Raw genomic sequence first — 20,019 nt, 5'->3', positions numbered from 1 at the left:
GTTTGATTGCGTTTTCTCGGACTGTAAGAAGGCTTTTGACACAGTTCCACACAAGAGATTAGTGCAAAAGCTGGAGAACAAGGCAGGTATAACAGGGAAAGCACTGCAATGGATCAAGGAATACCTGTCAGGAAGACATCAGCGAGTCATGGTACGTGACGAGGTGTCAGAGTGGGCGCCTGTAACGAGCAAGGTTCCGTAGGGGTCAGTCCTAGGAGATGTGCTGTTTCTGGTTATGTGAACGACATGACGGAAGGAATAGACTCAGAAGTGTGTCTGTTTGCAGATGATGTGAAGTTAATGAAGACTTCAGTAGGACGAGGATCAGGCGGAACTACAAAGGCATCGGGACAAGCTGCAGGCCTGGTCCAGAAACTAGCTTCTGGAGTTCAACCCCACCAAGTGCAAAGTCGTGAAGATTGGGGAAGGGCAAAGAAGATCACAGACGGAATACAGTCTAGGAGGCCAGAGACTACAAAATTTACTCAAGGAAAAGGATCTTGGGGTTCGTAAAACACCGGGCACATCTCCTGAGGCGCACATCAACCAAATAACTGTTGCAGCATATGGGCGTCTAGCAAACCAAAGAATAGCATTCAAACATGTCAGTAAGGAATCGTTCTGAACCATGTACACCATGTATATCACGCCTATATTGGAGTATGCAGCACCAGTTTGGAACCCTCGCCTAGCCAAGCATGTAAGGAAATTAGAGAAAGTGCGAAGGTTTGCAACAAGATTAATACCTGAGCAAAGGGGCATGTCCTACGAGGAGAGGTTAAGGGAAATCGACCTGACGACACTGGAGGACAGTAGAGATAGGGGAGATATGATGACATATAAAATACTGAAAGGAATAGACAAGGTGGACAGAGACAGGATGTTCCAGAGATGGGACACAGCAACAAATTCTCACAATTGGAAGTTGAAAACTCAGATGAATCACAGAGATGTTAGGAAGTATTCCTTCAGTCACAGAGTTGTCAGGAAGTTGAACAGTCTGGTATGTGATGTAGTTGAGGCAGTATCCATACATAGCTTTAAGAAGAGGTACGATAAAACTCATGGAGCAGGAAGAGTAACTTAGTAGCGACCAGTGAAGAGGAGGGGGCCAGGAGCAGTCTCTCGACCCCTGCAACCACAATTAGGTGAGTACACACACACACTTAGCTTAAAAGATTATTATAAAAAGATTATTATTGTTAGATTAGGTTCATCAATATTCACGTCCAAGATAAATAAACTCGCCTTAACCAAGATTCTTGATATGATCGAACTTTTTTTTTTTTTTTTTAAATTTTCTCCGTTCTTTTGTTGTACCACTTATAATGAATTTGTTGATTATATTAACGTTTTCTTCCTGCAACTGCATTTGCCACATAAAAATGCATTTCTAATACACTTTCCACACAAAAATCAGTCCATTTCTTTCCATATAGTTTATTCCCCTTAATCTCTTGTTCTTTTATCCATTTCAGCATCGTCTCATAATTCTTTATATTTAATGTTGGTCTTAAATGAACCTAATAAGAGGTTGTCTTGTACCACCATTTTACCCAAACTCGATCGTACTTAACATTTCTCACAATGGCTGAGAAGGAAGTGGGAATAGTGAAAAAATAGTGCGGGAGAGAAAAGGCTGAAGTGGAAGAGAGACAAGTTTTGATCTAGCAGCTAAGTGAAGAAAAGTGAAAAGGGTGGTGATGGTGGTGATAATATCTTCGCCATGAACGATGTCCTGACTGGGTTTTTTTTTTTACATAGAGCTCGAATTATTATTATTATTATAATCAAGGGGGAAGCGCTAAACCCGGAGGATTATACAGCGCCTGGGGGGGGGGATGTGGAAGGCATTCAGGCTTAATTCGGGGAACTGGAGCACAGATCCAATTCCCTAAATCAAGAGCCCCTCACCAACATCAAAGAACCTTCCTTGAGGGGCATAGAGCTCGAAGGATTCAATCTCTTGTTTCTCAGGGCCGGTGTTCTCGTTGGTACGAAGCTTTAAACTCTGAAAAGCTCTGCTCCATTTCAGCCATTCCTGGGGCCCGAGTGTCTGAGCGATTCAAGAGAGACTGGTGCATACTTGCATGCTAATTTTTGGACATTTTCCCAGACTGCACTAATATAGTAGCAACGATAGTGAACATATAAGCATAACAGCAAGTTCGTTTGGCTAGCATTTAAGAGCAACAAAAGTAAACTCTCGACTACTTGTAATTAAGAAACCTATCTATGGTGTGATTGGTAGTGGACCCATGCACGGGTGAAATCGGGAGACCAATAAGGGAAGACATTTCTGAAAATACTTACCTGCAGTCTGGAGGATGGTTAGAGCAGCTGCAGAAAGCATTGAGGCGACAAAGCGATGAGATATTCTCTGGAAGAATCAAGTGGGGGTCAGAAGAAGTATGGTGTGTATAAAATACCAGTTCGCACCTTCTAAATGCTGACAGGGTGCTTCTGTAAGGTCATTTTCCATCAACTCTCCTAACAACATCGACGAACCGGTACAGAAGAAAGTAAGAACATAAGAATGGAGGAACACTGCGGAAGGCATACTGGCCCATATAGTCGGAGAAAGGGATAGGTGTAAGAACGAGAATAAAAGAAAATTGGGAAATGATCACTGTCATGCAGATCGTTTATGCTGTCCAGACAGACTAGCGCTGTGGAGGAACAGTAGCTAGAGAGATTTATACACGAAAGGGTTCGTGTTCGTGAGAAAGTGGCGTGAGAAAATCTGCCTGATTCCCACGGACGTCAAAATCGGATCCTCCCCAGAACGAATGATGAGAGTGAGACGCAGGTAATGCTGGAGTTAAAGATTGTATATTAGCTATAGACAAGGGACATGTGAGGCAAAGATACAAAAAGTAGACTGCGAAAAATTGCCCAAATTGACACAGGCTCTGGAATAATGAAGTAAAGAATAAATGAAAATTTGTAAATAAAAAACATCATTGGGAACCAGTTCACTTTTATTAAGTATCTACGAAGGAGGACCTTCAAGAACGCACTGGATTTTTTTTTCTTTTTCTTCTTCCTTCATCTTTTCGATTTTATTTCTCTGAAAACTCGAGAACGCCTCATTCAATCGGCTTCAAGATTTTAATACTCGTGTACGGTAATCGGGACAAAATTCTTGGAACAACTGGCGTATTCATGTACTCTGTGATCAAAGTTGTTGAACCCATTCCCATAATCAGCGAAAAAAGGGCTAAAGAATTCGACGACGGATGGGAGTGAAATTCATATGTGTGGGTAGCTTGAGATTTTTATTCCCGTTAAATAACCTCAAATAACTTTCAGTTCACCTCTTTTGAACGGCTTTAATGGCATCTGTTTCTAAAGGCCAGGATAACACACATTAAGTTTGTATGCAGGCAAATTAGTTGATGTGAATATGATAATGGTATACAATACCGGGAAGTTGATAAGTAAGACACATGTGCAACATATGGGAAGCTTTATCCCGAAACGTTTCGACTACACGGTAGGTTCTTCAGTCGAATACAGAGGAGGCAGCCGAAGCAAAAGAGATGTAAAGACGATGTAATCAGTCCATCGCTCTTGAAGACGTACTTTTTAAGATGGTCAGTCCTTCAGACTGGAGACGAGGCCTGGGCCATGATAACAGATTTATTTGTTCAGGGATTTTGAATCTTGTGAAGAAGTTTGTGTGTTTGGTGCAACCCTAGAAGAGGAGTTTGTAGATGGAATCATGAGCGGTGTTTGCTCCTTTCGAGCTAGCGAGTTTTGTCGAGCTCAATCGTTGGAGGTCTGTGATTGGCTCTATTTCTTCGAGATACACCGTTATAGCTTCGACTGTGTCTGTATGGAAGGAGGTAGAAGAAAATTAAATGAGTGGGGCAAGCGAGAGGAATGACGTAGGAGGGGTAGAGAGAGTGACAGATTGCGCTGGAAAAGGGAGGGCAGTGAGGGACTATTTGGTGCAAGTGGTGTGGTAGTTAGTGAAAGGGGAAACAGGTTCATTGTGGTTATGAATGATTGACGAGGATTGTGGGAGGTGCGTGTATTTCTACGGTAACTGTTACTCTTGTGAAAGTCTGGGATAGGCTGTCAGTAGTAATTTGTAAAGGAAAGGCAGAGTAGTTGCGTGGTCTCGCGGTGACGGGTTTCGGAACTCAATGGGGTTTGGGCAGTTGCTTCGACCTTTGAAGGATGCTGAGTAGTGGATAGCGGATTGCGAAAGATGGGGACATCATCTGCAAGAACTCTGTAACGGCTAATACAGGTGTAGAAGCACAGGGAGGTACTTCTGGGCATAGCGGGTGTCGAGCAACTCGAGAACATGCCATTGTCACTTGGGCATGTCACATGAATTGTCAACTTGGGCATGTCACTTGAATTGTCAACTTGGGCATGTCACATGAATTGTCACTTGGTTATGCCAATGAAAGCTGTACAGGATTGCTAGCCTAGTCACCATCATTTACTTTTAATGTAGTTCCATATGTAAAGAATTAAAATTTATGTCTTGGTGTGTGTGACAAAACGTCTGATACTGGTAAAAGTTTCCACGTCGTGGCTTTCTTAAGGGAATGAAGGGAATGTCGTAGTATTTCGGTAGAAGCCATTAAACGTTACTGTTCCTTGGCGCTCAGACGTTCTGCGAAACGTCATTGTGTCACTGATAAGGCCGAGTACATAGTCAGAGTACTACAAGGTACTGGAAGAAACAGGTAGAACACTGTCATCGGATGCAGGCAAGAAGTGGGTGCCCAAAAGCCACTGTGGGTTCTGAGGAAGGGTCAGTGTTCGTGCCGGGGTGAGGGTGCCTAATTGATCAGGGTCTCTGGAGAGGATAAAACATACAGTAAAAATAACTATTCATGATCTGTTGTTTGTTGTGGGAAAATAAGATGGAAGAGGGAAAACATTAAGTAGAGGTAAAATAAAACCTGAACCACGATTGCCTTTGATGTGGTATGTTGTGCTGATACTATATAGAAAATACTTCCTACCTTCCCGGGCATACCAAAATCCCTAGCACACCAGGAGGGCCCCCAACAGAACTGACTGCGCTAGGCTCAGCTATTACCAGAGGTGAGCGAACGGAAACACCAGGAGTCGTAAACATTTGTCCACAACCCCCCGGATCTGAAGGCAATCTCTATTATTACTTCCGTCTTCCAAAGACACGCGAGCCCGTCCTCTGGGGACTCCGGAGGGCCGCCCAACACGCCTTCAGCAAATCCAATTCCCATTTCATGACAGCACCACCATCGAGGTCCATGTTAGAAAGGGGCCGATAGATAATGATTTTTTTTACGGCCTTGGAACGGAGTTTCATAAAAGGGAATATTCCCCAATAGAAATGTTTGAGAGAGCAGGGGGAAGAGAAGGAGTATTTAAATTTGACTCAAAGAAGGATACAGGTCTAATTCTTTGGATGAAGACTCCCTTCAGTACGCTATGGAACCTTCCTTGAAGGGTTCCATTTTCTCCTGATAATGTTGGTGGACCCATTACATTTACCACCTAATAACGCTACGTTTCACTCCTTAGATGGTAATGGCGTCAATACGTTTCACTTCTTATAATGCTAGTAACGTCAATATGTTTCCCTCCTTATAATGAGGAAGGTACTATCACGCTTCAATTTTTATAATGCTAGTAGCCCCAACACGGTGTGGGACGCCCACACGGTGTGCACGGGGCCGACCTAACCGCTTTTAATTTTTTTGGATCACAGGGTGGACTGAAGCATGCTGGGCCAAGGCAGACAGAGCAAACTTAGAAATCTGAATGCACCGTAAACCAAGTATCAATTAAGCAAGCTACAGAAGAAGAGATGCGAAGATTGTATAGCGTTCCACGGTGAATACAGATAATTTTCTAGGTATTTATGTACTGTAAGAATCCTCTCCTGCAATCACAGCAAAATCAACACCACCATCGTTCCCTGACTCGTCAGTAAACATCTTTATCCTTGAAGCACGGATAAAATCGTACTCTATGAAATTAACCAAGGTCATCACAGGCACTCGACACTTGGGGGTCACCATCCACTCCCCAAACAAATGAACTTCAGGCACCATCGGAGTTGGGCAACGAAAAAAGCCAACCTCTTTGACCGAAGACACATCAAGGCTATTACAAACACAGGTAAGAATGGCCTGTGACCTGGTGGTAATGGGTATAGAGCAAAATAAATTCAGCAGTATTATTTAGCTTGTATTTCCTTCATCAGATATGTACACTAGGTAGGAGAGTTGAATAAAAGTGTACCATAAGGTGACAATGGCAAAAACAAAAGCCAGAGGGAAAGAGAGAGAGAGCACCGTAATCAACCAGCTGCTAGGGAAGTCTGGCAAATGCAGACCGAGAGTGACCCACATTGCCTCAGCATTTGGTGGGCCCACCTGTGATTGGACAATGAACCAAGGTACTGATTTAACAACAGGTACCCTAAAAAAATCGTTGAACCCTTAGCACCCGGTTTTCTGGTTGGAACGCAGCCTATATGGGAGTGTGTACATACGCCGAATAAATTGTAACATACTCTTTGCATGCCACAAAGGCTGTAATTCAGGAAGTGGCATAGATCTGAATGATATAGGGCATAGGAAATCTTGTTTAATGAGCAAAGAGCTCTCCTCCTTCCGCGCAAAGACAACAGTATAAGGGCCAGGGTCAACAATAACAACCAGGTACCCGACTGAGCCTGGCTCGACTCCTTACTGTGACCCATGTCCGACAGGGTCCATCACAAGTCGCTCTTACTGAGAGTCTGGGAGAGCGTGGTGATGAATACATCACTTCAGTAAGAACTACTATCATCTTTACTGTTAATATAATTATGACTACCATTTTTTATAAAATAAGTAATAATTGAAGTCTTATTACGCAAATATGAAGATAAAAATAATAACTAATCAAAAAATTTAGCAACACAGCCATTAATAAATGTCTTAAACGATGCCATATTCAGTCACCATCCTTCTCTTAGTCTACCATTCACTTCACTCATCTTTTCTCCAGTGATGTTGTCATTGGTGTTGTCTTTTATTGCCTAAATTTCTCTCTCTCAATTTGTTTCAATAAATACTCATACTTAACTCCCTTATTTAACATAAAATTTTCTATATTTTACACAACAATTTAAAAGATTTTTTCTTTTTGGCTATGAACTTTTATAAGTTCACTCCTGAACATAGTTCCTGAGAAGGTACCGAGGCCTTAAATTGTGATCAATTTGACCCATCTGCAGATGGCGGGTCCCAAGTTTAGTTAATATTCTTTAACGCGTTCGTGTGCTTGACTGAGTTTGCTTATTTTAATGCAGTTTATAGTGGAACTGAAGCTACCTCTACATTTTTTAGCAAACTCGGTTGTGGGACTACATTTGCGTTTCTTTATGAGCTCAGGTGAAGGATCGAGTTTTCTCTTTTTAACTTTGTCAGGTGTGGAACGGTGTATACGCTTTGAGGTCTTCAGAGTCTTGTCGTTGATATCACTCTGTGGTGACGTGGTATAATCTTCGATTACTTTTATCATAAAATTTAGTGTTGGGCGTCTGCGTGGGTTGGCATTCATGGCTTGCTTGAAAAGTTTATCTAATACATCATAACGCTCAGATCTGGTATCCAGAGTGCCTTTCATTAAATATCCATAAGAAAAGATGCCTGAAACACCGGTGCTTGGCTGCTGGTCAAGGTCTTCCGGGGCGTACCATGGGTGGGTTTCTGGATTCCCCATCAAATATATTATTTTCCCAGAGAGACAAGTCAAACTGTAATCAGTGATGTTCACTTCTGGTGCTTCTGGTGATCCTTCCACCATCACAGTGTCGTCTTTGAGGTCATAGTGTATATTACCTGCGCTGTGAATTTCATGTAATTTGTATCCAATTTCAAGGGCTACATGAAGGAGGTCAAAGGAGTCATCTGCCGTAATATCACACAGGCGGTGACTTTCTTTGTAAGACAAGAGGAACATCACTAGAGGAACAGTTTTCATCCCATAAAGTAAGGAAGCTTCACCAGCTCCTTGCAAGGCCTTGAGAATCACCACCTCTTTTCCTAAAACACTTTTTGTAACTTTTGGACTTTGATTTCTTTAGAGAGGTGGATTTTCCGATCCATTTCACCAAAGCAACTTACCCATAGCTACCACACCCAAGCAATTTTTCCTTTTCTCACACAATTGCTGTATAACTTCGACTCCCAAGGTAGCCATGACGACTATGATAATAAACATTTCTGGAGATAAGATAATCCTGGTAATACCACCAGGATATATATAAGATTTAGCAATATCACATAATATAATGAACTAATAATATTTCATATGACGGTTAGATATTTTTAGTTTAATGACTGGACTGACTGTGTTGTTTATACATGATTTCAGTAATGATAAAAGTGGCGATGATACAGTTAGTTATAATTACAGTAGTGAGGATTACAGCAGTTATTATTATAGCGATTATTAACATAGTTATTATGGTTGCGATGATTGCAGTAGTGATGATTAGGGTAGTGATTAGGGTAGTGATGATGTGACACTGCTTATAGTAATGATTACAGTAACGTTTATGGTAGAGATGATTATGTAGTGATTATAATAGCAAAAATTGTGATGATTATAGGAATGATTACAGTAGTGATGAATATGGTAGTAATTACAATCGTGATCATGGTAATGGTTACAACATTGATATTTAAGTAGTGATCACAGCAGTGGTTATGGTAATGATCATCACAGTACTGATGGTTATGGTCGTGGTCAGGGTAGTGATCATTATGGTGGCAACTACAGTAATGTTGGTCGTAGTGATCATGGTAGTGATTATGATAGTGACTATTACAGAAACGAATGCAGTGGTGATAATGATAGTGATGATAATGCTACTGATTGTGATAGTGATGATAATGCTACTGATTGTGATAGTGATGATAATGCTACTGATTGTGATAGTGATGATAATGCTACTGATTGTGATAGTGATGATAATGCTACTGATTGTGATAGTGATGATAATGCTACTGATTGTGATAGTGATGATAATGCGACTGATTGTGATAGTGATGATAATGCTACTGATTGTGATAGTGATGATAATGCTACTGATTGTGATAGTGATGATAATGCTACTGATTGTGATAGTGATGATAATGCTACTGATTGTGATAGTGATGATAATGCTACTGATTGTGATAGTGATGATAATGCGACTGATTGTGATAGTGATGATAATGCGACTGATTGTGATAGTGATGATAATGCTACTGATTGTGATAGTGATGATAATGCTACTGATTGTGATAGTGATGATAATGCTACTGATTGTGATAGTGATGATAATGCTACTGATTGTGATAGTGATGATAATGCTACTGATTGTGATAGTAATGATAATGCTACTGATTGTGATAGTGATGATAATGCTACTGATTGTGATAGTGATGATAATGCTACTGATTGTGATAGTGATGATAATGCTACTGATTGTGATAGTGATGATAATGCTACTGATTGTGATAGTGATGATAATGCTACTGATTGTGATAGTGATGATAATGCTACTGATTGTGATAGTGATGATAATGCTACTGATTGTGATAGTGATGATAATGCGACTGATTGTGATAGTGATGATAATGCTACTGATTGTGATAGTGATGATAATGCTACTGATTGTGATAGTGATGATAATGCTACTGATTGTGATAGTGATGATAATGCTACTGATTGTGATAGTGATGATAATGCTACTGATTGTGATAGTGATGATAATGCTACTGATTGTGATAGTGATGATAATGCTACTGATTGTGATAGTGATGATAATGCTACTGATTGTGATAGTGATGATAATGCTACTGATTGTGATAGTGATGATAATGCTACTGATTGTGATAGTGATGATAATGCTACTGATTGTGATAGTGATGATAATGCTACTGATTGTGATAGTGATGATAATGCTACTGATTGTGATAGTGATGATAATGCTACTGATTGTGATAGTGATGATAATGCTACTGATTGTGATAGTGATGATAATGCTACTGATTGTGATAGTGATGATAATGCTACTGATTGTGATAGTGATGATAATGCTACTGATTGTGATAGTGATGATAATGCTACTGATTGTGATAGTGATTATAACAGTAGTGATTATGGTAGTAATGATTAGTGGTGCTAACCGTAGTTATTATAAGTGATTATGGAAAGGGATTATAGCAGTGATAATTATGATGGTGAATACAGAAAAGGATAATTATAGCGATTATGGTAATTATAGTAGTGATGATTTTGGTAGTGATTACAGTAATGATGGTTATATTGGTGAGAATGGTAATCATAGTAGAGATTACAATAATATTTACGGTAATGATTATTTTGGTAATGATTACAGTAGTTATTATAGTATCAATAACTATTGTGATTATAACGATTAAAGTAAAAAATAATGATTATATTAAAGTAAAAGTAATGATTATTGTAATGATTATAGTAATGATTATAATAATGACTGGCAATTATTACAATAGCGATGAATATAGTAATGATTACATTAGTGATTATTATAGCAATGATTATAGTAGTTATGGTTATAGTGATTACAGTAATGATTAAAGTAATGATTGCAGTATTATAATGATTACATTAGTGATGATTATAGTATAAATTAATTACTTATAATTATAGTGAATACACCAGTGATGATTATAATACTGATTACAGTAATTGTATTAATGGTCACAGTATCTCACTATCTACTAACAACTATGCCACTATCCACAATGCCATTATCCACTCTTCACTACTCTACTATCCACTATGTCACCATTTACTATGCTACCATCCACTACACTATCCATTTTGCCACCATCCACTATTCTACTATCCACTATTCCACTATCGACTATGCCACAATCCACTATTCCACTATCCACTATGCCACCATCCACTACTCCACTATCCCACCATCCACTATTCTACCCACTATGCCACTATCTACTATGCCATTTGCCACTCCTCTACCACTATCCACTGTCCAATATTTTACTACCCACTATGCCACTATCCACTATTCTGCTACCCACTATGCCACTATCCACTATTCTGCTACCCACTATGCCACTATCCACTATTCTATCCACTATGCCTCTGTCCACTATCCCACTATCCACTATGCCACTATCCACCATTCACTGTCCACTATTCAACTGCCGACTATGCCACTATCCACTGTGCCACTATCCACTGTGCCACTATCCACTATGCCACAATCCACTATGCCACAATCCACTATGCCACAATCCACTATGCCACAATCCACCAGCCACTTCTGTTCTACTGTGCCACTATCCTCTGTGCCACTATTCACTATACCACTTCTATGTCACTCTCCACTATGCCACTATCCACTATGTCACTATTCACTTTGCTACAAGCCACTTTTATGCCGCTATCCACTAGGAACTATGCCACTAGCCACTTTGTCACTATCCACTGTGCCACTATCCACTAAGCACTATACCACTAGCCATTATGCCACTATCCACTATGCCACTAGGCACTATGCCACTAGCCACTGCTATGCCACTAGGCACTATGCCACTAGCCACTGCTATGCCACTGTCCACCAGCCACTTCTATGCCACTATCCACTATGCCACTAGGCACTATGCCACTAGCCACTTCTGTGCCACTATCTACTATGCCACTAGCCACTTCTGTGCCACTATCTACTATGCCACTAGGCACTATACCACTAGCCACTTCTAAGCCACTATACACCAGCCACTTCTATGCCACTGTCCACTAGCAACTTCTATGCCACTATACACTAGCCACTTCTATGCCAGTCTCCACTATGCCACTAGCCACTTCTATGGCACTATCATTATTCTATCTACTATGCACAGTATCACTATCCACTATACTACAATCCACTTTGCCACTGTCCAGTATTTCCTATCCACTGTTTTAATATCTGTGTGCCTGTGTGTACACTCACCTATTTGTACTCGCCTATTTGTGGTTGCAGGGGTCCAGTCATAGCTCCTGGTCCTGCCTCTTCACAGATCGCTAATGGGTCCTCTCTCCCTGCTCCATGAGCTTTATCATACCTCGTCTTAATACTGTGTTTGTGTGTGTGTGCATTTATCGAGAAAAATATTTAAGTTCCTCTTACTAATAGGAGTAATTCCTTGACAGGTGCAGATGAAAGACCCGGTAATCCCCTTTGATAAGAAAAGATTTGAGAGGAAACTAGAGATGTGGTCGTCACAGTTACACTAGAGCGAAGTGAGAGAGAGTAATTTAAGACGGTTCATCCCCGAGTTAATTTGTCTGAACCAGTAAACTGAGTATATGGAGATAAATGATATAAATACCTACATGATGCAAAAGCACACACAAATGCAGTATAATACGAATTTTTATTGGCAATATTTCGCCCATACAGTGAGCTTTATTAAGTCACACACAGATCTATTTCTGGCTTGATGAAACATACTGTTTGGGCGAAACGTTGTCAATAAAGGATCAAATTATGCTGTACTTGTTTCTGTTTTTCCAAGTTGTGTATAATACTGAAGGTGAATGTATTATCCAGCAGATTTTTGTTGGAATTATTAACCCAGAATAACTCAGTAAAGCCAGGATGTTTAGCCATTTTGATGAGCTCTAAGAAATAAAAAAAAAAAACTATTTTCCGGCATATAAGGCGCGTTTTTTCCCCACAGAAAGTCTTGGAAAAATCACCCTGCGCCTTTTATGCTCAAGGGTAGGCTCAAGGGTAGGCTTTGTCTTACGCTTTAATAGTTGTTTACTAGCGTTACGATACAACTGTTTCGAAACATAGTCTTATATGTATCATATGATCGTGCGCCTTATATGCCGGAAAATCGTGCGCTTTATATGCCGGAAAACTGTGCGCCTTATATGCCGGAAAATCGTGCGCTTTATATGCCGGAAAACTGTGCGCCTTATATGCCGGAAAATCGTGAGCCTTATATGCCGGAAAATAGTAAAAAAATTTGTTCTTCGCTTACATTACAATGTAACAAGAAACATTGCATGAAACACTCGTTGTATAGACCATAAAAATGCATAATACATATTTGTGGGGAACATAATGCCTTTGCTCATATCACCTTGAAAATATTATATACATCTTTGAAACGGACTTAAATTTTCGGACACATTAACTTGAAAATTTACACTACATCTAAAAACATTGTTCCCATGAAGGTTTACTGCCAGAGGTATAATGTTAACCAGAAGTCTTCTCCAGGTTTAGGGACTGACCACCTCAAAACCACATGTTCGAGGGTGACTGATTACATAGTAAACCATACCACGGGCGGGGTTAGAACCCACGATCAGAGAGACTCTGATCGCGGGTTCTAACTCCACCCGTGGTGTGGATTGTTTGCAGTCGTGTCATTACGATTTCGTGAGTCATGATTACATCGTCTATGCATCTCTACTGCTTCTGCTGTCTCTGTATTCGACTGAAGAAGCCTATTCTATAGGCGAAACGTTTCATAACAAAGATACCTAACTGTTACACATGTGTCTTATTTATCAACTTGTCGGTATTGTATGCCATTATCATATTCAAGTGAAAAAATTATATTTACAAGCTATCACTCTTTTAAATGGTACTGTAATATCTAACTGCTCCATAAATTACTACCAGCGACACACTCCTTTGGAAGAAATTCCTTTCTTTGCTAACACAATACCATTGTAAAAATCATAGATAACGTTAGAATGATCTGTTATGATGAAAAAAATCTGATAAGGAGAAAAACGCACATAAAAATGCATGTCCCTCTCCCTGGATCTTTGTTAGTAAACTTTAATTAGGAGAGAGAGAATCCAAGATTTGGGAGCTAAATGGCTCATATACAAAAAGAAGTGATTTTTCCCAAGATGTAAATTTACTTCCCCATTAAGAAGGATTTATTCGGGATATTACTGATGAGGGTTTATAACACAGTTCATCAGGATTTTGACCATGTTGGAGACTGCTGTAACGTGATACATGGGTACTTTATGTAGAGTAGCACTGCAGCGAGTCTACTGGCTCATGCTGACAGATGTAAATAGTAGTACTTTTGAGGTAGTCAGTTCTTCAGCCTTAAGGAATGTTCAGCCTCATAGTCTCTATCGATGTGAAGCTGAAGCATGAGTGTGTACAAAGACACAATTGGTTTCTTCAGTCTTAATACAGAGACGACTAAGATAGGAGACTATAAAGGTAAGAGTCAGGTGGCAAGCCACGAGAAAATAACAGCAGTACAACAGCAGTCAGATCCGAAGGTTCTCATCCATGCTTCAGTTTTACATTGATAGAGACTATTGAGCTGAACATTTGTTTAGGCTGAGGAACTGACTATAAAACTTCTACTTCAAGGCTTAGGGACTAATCACCTAACCTTTACATCTGCACTCAAATATTTAGTCATCTCTGTATTCGACTAAGTTAGCCTGTTTAGCAGGATAAACGTTCCAGTGTTTACAACCCTACACTGCTCCGCAGGTCCGCCACATCAGAAAGTTTGAAAGTCACTGATCAAGAGAAAGCACACTGTCGTCCAGTAGCGCAAAACCTAACTCACTAGGAGTCAGTGACCTGTCTGAGCGACATAAATGTTGCCCAGTAACTAGGGGAAAAGATGCACTGTACAGTACGCTAAGCGGGTTAGTACCAGACTACCCAGTACTGCACAGAACAGCAAAAATATGGAAAGACTTCCAAAGCCATAGTAACAAAACTATACAACATGTGTTAGATAAATTTCATCTAGGTACAGTGAACAGCATTTGTCTCTTATATAATCTGGTACTTTAAATTACACTTGAGAATTACTGAGTATTAAGGATATTTATTTGTATTTAGAGACTCGTATTTTATTTGTACTTAAAGCTATGTACGTATGTGTATTTTATTTTTTTGCTTTTGACTTGGTATTTCGTTTGTGGCTGAGAGTTTCCAAAAATTAATAGTTGCATTTGTTTTTTTAGTTTTTGTCAGCATTATCTTACTGTGAGAGAATAAGAGATAGGATCATCATTAAGTGCAAAAAATTTTCACTTTATTCCCTGTAAAGCCAAGTATTAGAGATCATTATTTTACTTCTGTTGTAAAGGTTATTTAAATTATCAAATTACTTTCACTGAATTTAATATATTGAATTTAATTTCACTTTAGGCATGTGTGTGTAAATAGGGTAAGATTACGTCAGCGACAACAGTTTACAAGTCTCGGCGAGGGTTTCCTTGTCGCCAGGTATTTCCGAGGAGTTTCATTGGCTTACTTTTCTCTCGCACTGCATTTTGATTGGCTCAGTCTCGAGCCACACAAGTTACAGTGTTCCTTGTAGAGGAAGTAATCTCTCCCTTTTGGACTGTGATTATGGTAGGCGAATAGCTGCGACATACGAGTTTTTCGTTATCATAGCTGATTAGCAGTAATAGCCTGGTTGATCAGGCCCTGGTCCACCATGAGGCCTGGTCACAGACCCGGCCGCGGGGGCGTTGACCCCAGGAACTCTCTCCAGGTATACTCCAGATTATTACTGATCTGTCCAGCACCGTGTGTTCCGTGTGCATTTTGAGGAATGCCATACAAATATAATTCCGGTACATTTACATGCCATTATGCCATATGTTGCAGCAACGTCTAGTCTGTTAAATTTAGGTTCTGGGTGAGGCCATCAAAATTGATACTTCCTGTGAACTGCGTGCGTCTTAGTGAATAGCTTATATTTCTGGGAATTAAAGGCAGCTTGTATTAAGAAGTTATGCTGGTCATGTGAAAGACAAGCTTATGCACGAAACCTCTTTTGAACCTCTGTGCACTATTAGTCTGGGAATTAGTAAATGAGCTTTGTTTCAGGAAGACTGGTTAGTGTTGTGAACCTTCCTGTATTAATGTCAATGAGTGGGAGTCAGTGTTTCCTGAGTCAACCTTCTCGACTAGTTTGCTGCTGTGTTATGCTCACTACCCGCTATGTTATCACAGTTGTTATAGTGCACATTTTAGTGTTTTCCATTAATTCTTTTCTAGTTTTCGGTGATTGCACTACATTACTTTGTAGGAGCTTGTGCAATTACTGTATGTAATGTCAAGGTACATTTGTATAACTCCCAAAGTTCATGCTTTATATGTGAGTAGTGATGTAAGAGTGATAATACCTTTCGTGGTGGAATTGATCCTACTGGTCTTTTTCACTGTTCTCCTCCATAGGGAAGTGCGTATGTGATCCCCATCAGGTGGGAAAGAAAGTGTTGTTGTTTAACGGATTTTCCCACCTCGAATTTCTGAATGTCATAGAGACTGATATTCTCATGTTATGAGCACTTTATTAGAGCTCATTACTGGCCCTTTTTTTTTTTTTTTTTGGTAACCTAAGCCTACGCAGGCCTGGCCCCAGGCATAAGAGGGGGTGGTCAGTCTTGCACAAACCCGACACCATGTAGACTGCAAGAGCTCTAATTCCCAACCTGTGTGTATAATTGGGCTTCAACGCCTAGTTAAAACCGGCGGTGTGGAAGTATTGGAGACCCTAGTTGAGTGATTCGTGGATCTCCGGATCTAAGCCGGGATTCACAGTCAAGAGAAGTAAACACAACCTTGTCCCCTTGAACATATGTGAGGGAGTGTTATCCATTAGGATTCGGGGAGATATTCAGATATGATGACTGTTTGTATCTAGCCAGGCTGAAGTGAATAGGTATGTTACACAGACGTCTCGTTTGTACCGTTAGTCGGAACCTGCAGGTAGACGTAACCGAAGGCCCATGGTCCGTCTTCCAACCTTTTCCATTATTCAGATTAGGATCCATAATCTTGTACAAGATAGGCAGGGACCTAGTATAAGTAATGTGTTGGTTCAAATTAATGGGAGCCAGTCCCAGAGCTGGTCAAGTGTGTCAGCCACGCGCAGCTAGTATCCAGGTGGGTTGGCTTACACTCCATCAGTGATCAAGTGTGCTGGAGATCTCTGCCTGGAATTGGAACAGGCACCAGATGTCATCAAGGACATCTGATTGGCAAGTAGCCAACGTCCAGTATACTGTCGAAGAGGGAAGTCTACATAAGCTAGGCACGGTATGGCTGGCGTCTTGGACTTGACTGACGAGGTGATTAGTGTCAGTATGAACCCTGTTTATCGACAACGCCTTTGTTGAGTGATAACAATTACCTGTATTGAATGATTACATAATTACTTGTTCTGAGTGAATAATCGAAGTAATCTCTTAATTTATTTGCATTTCAATGATGAGTTTGTCAGGCATTGAATTTGCGTGTGAGTGTTCAAATTAACCTCAGTCTGCATGTTCACTGTGTTACGGTACAGCAGAATAAGTATTTGGGACAATATCTAAATGGGTGATTACTAAAATGTGTAACTTCTGCTCATTACTTAATAGTTACATACTTTTAAAGATGTTTGATAGGAAATAACAAAAAAGGCACAATACCGTGACTGGAACAATACACAAATAACCCGCAAATAGAAGAGAGGAGCTTACGACAACGTTTCGGTCCGACTTGAACCATTTACAAGTCGGACCAAAACGTCGTCGTAAGCTCCTCTCTTTTATGTGCGGGTTATTTGTGTTTTAATAGCAAATCTTAACTCTAAGATTTTTGTTTTCGATCTGTTGAATTAGAACACCTTTTCGAGACTTGCAAGGATCTATATATTCTAAATAAAATATAAAAATATTTTTTTATATTACCATGTTAAATTTAAGAGTTGTAGTGCAAACTTGTGCCATGTTACCTGCCTCACAACAGTGCCTTCTGGCAGTGATAAATGGCCAAAAAGAGAGAGGAGGGGAGAGGATGGCTATGTTACACTTGCTAGCATTTGTAGTTGCGTTATTACTTTATTTTTTTTATTTTATTTACTCCATCCCTGGTATTTTCTCGAGTACAGGTTATGGTTTTAAGCTCAATCTTGTTAAACAATATTTTGGAGAGGTTGAAATCCTATCATACTGAAGGCTTTCTGCACACTCTATTCCTAACTCTTTGGAGCATCATAGGCAAAACCACACTCAGTATCCATGTTCCATCTTAGACGAATTTGAAAAAATCCAAGTAATTCATTTGTGTTAGTCAAGCACCAGGAAGCCATTGTCTGGCTCCATTGAGTCATGGTCGGATTATAGGGATCATGTAAACATTAAGCATGACTGCTGGAAGTTCTGTCCTCTGTTAATCACCAGACAAACACTAAGCTAGTGATCTGCCGTTGGGTTTAGTAGTAAGAAAGTCACCCAAACACAACATTGTAAACAATGAAGAAGTCTAAAGAAGGATTTACAATGAAAATGCCATTGTCAAGATTTGACTGTATTTTACAAAAATATACAGTAGGACAAATACAAGTATTTACATTGTATACAAAAGGCGTTGATTCTGAGAAAAAGATGAGAGAGATAATCGAATTTTACATAATTTCCGTATCAGACACAGATTATCATTTAATTATATACATTTAATACACATATAAATATCTATCTAGTATAACAATGCATCATGACACGTCTAAACATATCCTCTGTACGTGTAGATTTTGCCTCAGCATAATACAATAATTGGTAGGGGATGACTTAACATTACACAAGGTATATTACACAAGGTATATTAAAAAGGTTATGATATTATATGTTGAATAGCAAGTACTGCTATCCAGTTTAGCAAGTACTGCTATCCAGTTTAGCAAGTACTGCTATCCAGTTTAGCAAGTACTGCTATCCAGTTTAGCAAGTATTGCTATCCAGTTTAGCAAGTATGGTAGAGAAACACTTGGTGAATACCATACCTATCTTACTGACGATATCTGGCTCTTCCAGAGCAAAATATCGTCTATACTACGAATTTTCACTGCACTAAATGTCTTAAATGATTCGGGGTAAAATGAGGTAAAAAAAAAACCAATAAACATAGTATAATTTTGTCTATCTTAAAATGTTATTAAGTTTTGATGTGATACACGACATTCTTGGTGTGTGACTCTAATACTTCGTACACTGGAATAAATCAGAAGAACGCTTATAACTTACTCTTGATAAAACAGTATGTATGAAAGTTGGTGCTCTGGATAAAACAAAAAATGAAAGTTGGGGCTCTAGATAAGACAAAAAATGAAAGTTAGGGCTCTAGATAAGACAAAAAATGGAAGTTGGGGCTCTAGATAAAACAAAAAATGAAAGTTGGGGCTCTGGATAAGACAAAAAATGAAAGTTGGGGCTCTAGATAAGACAAAAAATGAAAGTTGGGGCTCTAGATAAAACAAAAAACCAAAGTTGGGGCTCTAGATAAAACAAAAAATGAAAGTTGGGGCTCTGGATAAGACAAAAAATGAAAGTTGGGGCTCTAGATAAGACAAAAAATGAAAGTTGGGGCTCTAGATAAGACAAAAAATGAAAGTTAGGGCTCTAGATAAGACAAAAAATGAAAGTTGGGGCTCTAGATAAGACAAAAAATGAAAGTTGGGGCTCTAGATAAGACAAAAAATGAAAGTTGGGGCTCCAGATAAGACAAAAAATGAAAGTTGGGGCTCTAGATAAGACAAAAAATGAAAGTTGGGGCTCTAGATAAGACAAAAAATGAAAGTTGGGGCTCTAGATAAAACAAAAAATGAAAGTTGGGGCTCTAGATAAAACAAAAAATGAAAGTTGGGGCTCTAGATAAAACAAAAAATGAAAGTTGGGGCTCTAGATAAAACAAAAAATGAAAGTTTGGGCTCTAGATAAAACAAAAAATGAAAGTTGGGGCTCTAGAAAAAACAAAAAATGAAAGTTGGGGCTCTAGATAAAACAAAAAATGAAAGATGGGGCTCTAGATAAAACAAAAAATGAAAGTTGGGGCTCTAGATAAAACAAAAAATGAAAGTTGGGGCTCTAGATAAAACAAAAAATGAAAGTTGGGGCTCTAGATAAAACAAAAAATGAAAGTTGGGGCTCTAGATAAAACAAAAAATGAAAGTTGGGGCTCTAGATAAA

Source organism: Cherax quadricarinatus, chromosome 61, assembly GCF_038502225.1.
Source record: "Cherax quadricarinatus isolate ZL_2023a chromosome 61, ASM3850222v1, whole genome shotgun sequence".
NCBI lineage: Eukaryota > Metazoa > Arthropoda > Malacostraca > Decapoda > Parastacidae > Cherax > Cherax quadricarinatus.
Note: the sequence above shows the minus strand (reverse complement) of the source record.